This window comes from Rhipicephalus sanguineus, chromosome 2 (assembly GCF_013339695.2).
Source record: "Rhipicephalus sanguineus isolate Rsan-2018 chromosome 2, BIME_Rsan_1.4, whole genome shotgun sequence".
Lineage (NCBI taxonomy): Eukaryota > Metazoa > Arthropoda > Arachnida > Ixodida > Ixodidae > Rhipicephalus > Rhipicephalus sanguineus.
In genome coordinates this window covers 203,409,277-203,415,101 of record NC_051177.1, presented here as the reverse complement: position 1 = coordinate 203,415,101, position 5,825 = coordinate 203,409,277, and positions in this window count along the sequence as shown.

The window sequence follows — 5,825 nt, the reverse complement described above, 5'->3', positions numbered from 1 at the left end:
CTGCACGTTGGCAACCGCCACTGTCCGCCAGAGGACAGCGCTAGTCAGAGCGCCATAACGCAACGCTAGCAACGCTTCGATGCGCTGCAGGCACGGAGGAAGACATATATATATATATATATATATATATATATATATATATATATATATATATATATATATATATATATATATATTATCAACCCGGTCCTGTGCTTGCTGCTGCTGCGTTATACTCCCAAACTGGCTGGCGAAACTCTTATTAGAACGGGCGTCGGCGGGCGTCCAGATAACGTCACAAAAAATACGAAAATGCGTTGACGGAGGCACTTCAATTGGCGGCGCCTTGAGGCGCGAAGCCGCAACCGCCAAAAAAAAAAGAAAAATAAGCGCTACTGGCCAGGCGCGCGCGTTCTCTTTAGCAGTGTTCGTGAGCAGACGACAGCGGTGTTAGCTTCAGCAGGCATTCAAATTTTCTTTGTGGATTGCCTTCTCAGTAACCTTTCTTTTATGTAGCGGCCGTGGTTTTAATAACGCTGCTGCTCTTCTTCGGCATTTACTAGCCTAATATAGGACGCAGGTATTTTGTTGAAACCTGCAAAAGCGGCCGCAAGTCTTGCAGGGAAAAGGTTGAGCAAGAAACAAACGCCGCTGAACGCGCTGAGCAACGCGCTTGGACGGATTTCTTGGAAACCGAAACAGCGGCATTTCCCTTGCGTGCCGCTAGACGCCGCCAGCATAAAGTGGCTCTCCGGCACGGAGGAATGTGCTCTCCGGTAATGTGAATGTGTAGTTGTAGGTAATGTGAATGTGACGTTGCCTCAAGTAGCGGAGCTGCACCTCCTAAATGTTTCTTCCTCCGTGGCTGCAGGCTTTCTCAAAGTTCATGTATTTTTAAAATGGGGCAGTTAATATGCATTCATCCATTGAAAAATATTTGCCAGTGCTCAGTCTCCAAAGAGCACAATATTTATTGTCGGCAGCGCGCGAAATTTTGAACACGCCGCAATAATCTCGATTTTAATTTAATGTAATCTCCGATTTCATGTGCAATTTTTGTAACTTTGGGCGAGAATGAATTTTCTACTTTCACGAGAAAACCGCGCGGCGCTTCTCGGTGGCCGATTGTTTGCGGCACTGATGGCATGGCCATGATCCTATGTTCTCGAGAGAACTCCGTGTCGGTGGCGGATCCAGAGGGCGGCGATCAATGCGGAATCGCACCCGCGACCGTTCACTCAGCAGGCGACTACCACAGGCGCACACAAATGGGCTACCACAGCCAATCCCTGCACCATCCTCTCTGCATTACATTATCATCGATATTTAACTGCGTCAATGCTCCCCAATTTAAAGTCACTATTTTCTTTTCGGCTCAGGTAGGGGTGCAACAGCCGAAACATGATTTGGAGCAATTTTCGGAGCAGCAAAATGCTGTTTTTGGAGCACAAAAATTGAAATTTGGAGCAGGTTACGGATAAAAGGACATTCATTTTTTAGCACGAAATCCCGAAGATGGAGAAGTATAACAAAGAAGGCTTATTTCAAGAAAAGAAAACAAAAATATGCACAAACCCTTCAACATCGCCTAACTCGTGCGCTGCGCACGTGAGCAGCTGCTATTACAATAAAAGCAGAGTGCAACCACCTCACTGTGAAAACAATGACGAAGCACACATCACCATTAGCGCACCCAGGATTTCTCTCGGGGGGGGGGGGGTTGAAATTCTGACAAGACTGCAGGAGTGTGTGCATAGGCGTGCGCAGGGTTCCCCATTATGGGGGGGCAAAGGTTCATCGCAGCGCCCCCCCCCCCCACCCTACCAAGTCATTGTATGGGGCAGATTTTGCGCCCCCCCTGCCCCCCCGGTGCGCACGCCTATGAGTGTATGTGTGTGCGGGGGGGGGGGGGGGGCAAGCAAATCGCATAATATGCCATTTCCTTGCTTCAGCTGGAGTAATGCGACAAAAATAAAATACCAAATAATAATAATAATATTAATAATAATAATAATTATGATGATGATTATTATTCATCGTTTTACAGAAAGGTCTTGAAAGAACTTGACAAGGCCAAAAATCCGTTCAGTGGAGCAGTACACGTAGAAAAATAAACTCCAAATTGAATAAACCAACGCGTAACATAGTTACCAATGAAGTTGTCTGGCAGGTGCTTATTTTTGGTAATTTCGCAGTTTCACGTGGTGGCAAGGGTTCTGCGATGTCGGCTGGCTGGCGGTCGCGCAATGATGTTAAGATTTTTCTTACTATGGTAGCGCATACAAACGGGACGCAAGAAAGGCACACGAAGACACCCAGCGTCGTGTGTGTGTTTTCGTGTGCGTTTCTTGTGTCCCGTGTATTTGCACTATCACTGTAATAAGAAAATTCCGTACGAACAAGACCGCATGCATGACAACTTTAGCTCTTAAAAAACTCTGCAGCTGATAATTTTCTATGCTTCCTTGGAGTCTCGCCAAACTATAAATTTTAAAGCGCACCGTAAATACTGCTTATATACTACATAATATATTGATTATAAACAGTACGTACAGTTCAATGCAGCACACGTACAGCAAAATTCTCAGCTCACGGATAAACTGCATTATATAGTCACACTTAATGACTTTCCAGCGTGGACTCGATACCCAGCTAGGTCACTCGGGCGCATATAGGTTAGGCGACTGAACCATCCTTAGTACAAATCGACTGGTCAATAGACGCATGAGACGACGATATCTGCTGAGTCACCGGTTCCTCTATGGCCGTAATCGGGCATTACGGTGTTGTTGCTGCGTCGCTTGAATATGAACACGAAATCTTTTTTGGGTAGTAGGTGATGATCGTGTTCGACTGGCGCTTCAGCGAGGGGGCTTCGGCGAGGTTGGTCACTGTAGACACAGATTCACGCAGCAAGCACAGCAACAAGTTCTAGCAAGCAAACTGAACGTGCGCATGTGTGCATCGGCGTATCTACCGGGGGGTCAAGGGGGGCGCCAGCCCCTCCCTCTGGGAAAAGTTGGGGGGGGGGCAGAGCCTCCCCCTCCCCTCCCACTTTTGACAGTGGTCATTGTCAGCTGTAGGCCGGGAAACTAACAAGTGAGGCAAAGTTTTACTTGAACGCAGCAATCACGTAATTATATAATAAAACTTGTCCTACGATTCTGCTGTGAAGATTGTCATCCCTGTCTCACGACCACGCACTATATGACTCTCTGAGGTGCGGGCTGCCATGCGACGCTTTCGCGCTTTGCACTCCAGCATTACAGAGGAAGCTACCGCTCAGCAGGGACTCTATAACATTAGATCAATCTGTCATGATTTTCTTTTTCCTACCTGGCCTGAGATTTATGTAATCGGCGACGCAAATACGGGCAGGAACCAGCAAATGTTTTATGGACCGATCAAACGCTCTTCTTGTTTCAGGGAATTTAGTTTCTTTCTTTGAAAACGAATACAGTAAAACCTCGGTGATACGATCACGGCTCGTTCGCATTTCGGGGTGATACCAATTTTTCTGTGGTCCCGGCCAAGGCCCATTATCCTGCAATGTATTGGAGTACGGTTGTTGCGAACCGATTTGCACCCTGCGACGTTTGATACGAACGTACGCTAGCGCACAGCAGGGGCGTAGCCAGAAATTTTTTTCGGGGGGGGGGGGGGTTCAACCATACTTTATGTATGTTCGTGCGTGCGTTTGTATGTGTGCGTGTATATATACGCAAGCAAAACTGAAAAATTTCGGGGGGGGTTTGAACCCCCCCAACCCCCCCCCTTGGCTGCGCCCCTGGCGCACAGGTACGAACAGGTGCTGCCCGCGCTGTCGCGGAAGACCCAGCAGTCACGCGCGGGCGCGGGCATGCGCGCTGCGCGACCATGAACGGTGCATCGTTGCCTCCGAGATAGTGCGCGGGAATCTTGGAGGCCTTTAGGCGCCTTCGCGTTTAGGTTACAGATGACGTTGACGTCGCGCTTTTTTTTTTTTTTTTCCGACGCGTTGACTCGTGCTCCTGTGCTCGAGGCAGCAGCGTCTTTGTACTGTGTTAACACGTGCCTGCCACGTCGATGCAAGCCATGTCATGTCCCCGCAATCAGACGTTCAATAAAACAGGATTGAAACCTGGGCTGCAGGTTCGTGATGAAGTCCCATTAAAGGTGGACGAAGACCCCAAGAGACGAAGCGGAGGGTCTTGGCGAAAGAGCTTGGCCTCTATCTATCGTTAGCAAAGCGCTTCTTTTCGCCGCAGTACTTTGGTGTCATGCGGAAAAGCGTAGTAAGATTAGGAAGGGGCTACTAGCGGTCATGGGGCACAACACATCTGGTTCATTAATTACACAGGCGCGCATGCACCGTATATTTACGAGTGCAAGTATGATCGCTGACGTGTAAAAACTTTACTGGCAATCATTCAGGGCTGTTCATGACGTCGCTGCGGCCCTGAAAATCACTAATGGTACGTTCGACTGGTCGTTTGAGAGCGCTCTGACTGTGTTTGAAACTGTTGAATTAAACAGCTTTAAAACTTTTCAACTAGAACAAGCAGGTATGCAAGTCATCTTTCTCCTTCCTGATCATGTTTTGACCCGATAATGTTAGTAGCAATGGTTAGTTGCTATTTTACACACTTTTTTCAGCGCCCGCGGAGCGCTCGAAAACGACCAGTCGAATGTACCATAAATCAAAGCGTATGCCAACTTCCTTTTGTCGCATACTGATTTGCCATGTTTTCTGTTGATACGAATTTCGGATGATACGAATATTTTTGGTAACCCCACGAGATTCGTATCACCGAGGTTTTACTGTAGTATCGCCGCCGCTCCACATCCAAGCTGGTGAGTTGATGAGTGTTCAGAAGTGTCGAGTGTTTTAGTTGTGCCGAGCCAATAGATCTAAAAAAGGTTCCCGCTTTAGTATCCGATTAAACTGCTTCATATTGCTTATCATATGGCAGCCTAAAGCGATCGCGGCGGCTTGTAAAAGGCGCGTTTACACTAGAGCGACACGACACCGACGCAGACGGTCGTCCGACGAGTCGCCCGCCGACGATGTCACCGAACCGTCTGGTCACACTAGGCCGACAACGACAGCATGTCGTGGTAGTGTAACATGATGGCAAACCAAAAACACCAGCAGAACGTATCGGCCGACGTGTCGTCGGAAGGTCCTCGGGAGATCGGTGGCCGAGCGAAAATTTTCCCATGTGGTTGCTACGAACGTCGAAGGGGTAGATCTTGGGGGAGATCCCCCTCGACATACTCGGGCATTTGACAATGGGCATCTCGCGCACCCCTCCGACGTCTTTTCTTTGCTTCCCTTTGTCTGTCCGCACCCCCGTCCCCGACGCCGGAAGGGGTGGCGGGGGCCGCGCCGCTACCCCGAGAGGGACAATGGTAGAGGAGGGAGGACGGCCGAAATGAGCTGCAGGTGTTGCCCCGTTTTCAACTTTAGCGCGCAAGTTTAGTCGGTGTCGCTGTGCGCGCCTTCTGTGTGACAAGAGACGATCGCCCGATTGTTGGCGTCGTTTCAGTGTAAATAGAACGACGGCACGACAACAGACACTCCCGGCGACAGTCGGCAGACCGAAATCAGTGTCGTGTCGTTCTAGTGTAAACGCGCCTTAACAAGGCGATAAATAAGGTAGTTGACTCGAGCACATTCGGAAGCCCGGCTTTCAAGTTGGCCCCGTAACTTGATCTACCTGACCAGGGACATAATCAGCGTCCATGGTTTTCTGGACTAAGAAGACTGCCCACCTGCAAAGGCTTGAGTCTGTTCCTAAAAATGCTAATTTCTCTCTTTCCCTTTCTCTCAGCAAGGATGAGTTGCCCCGCCACTGTGGTCTAGT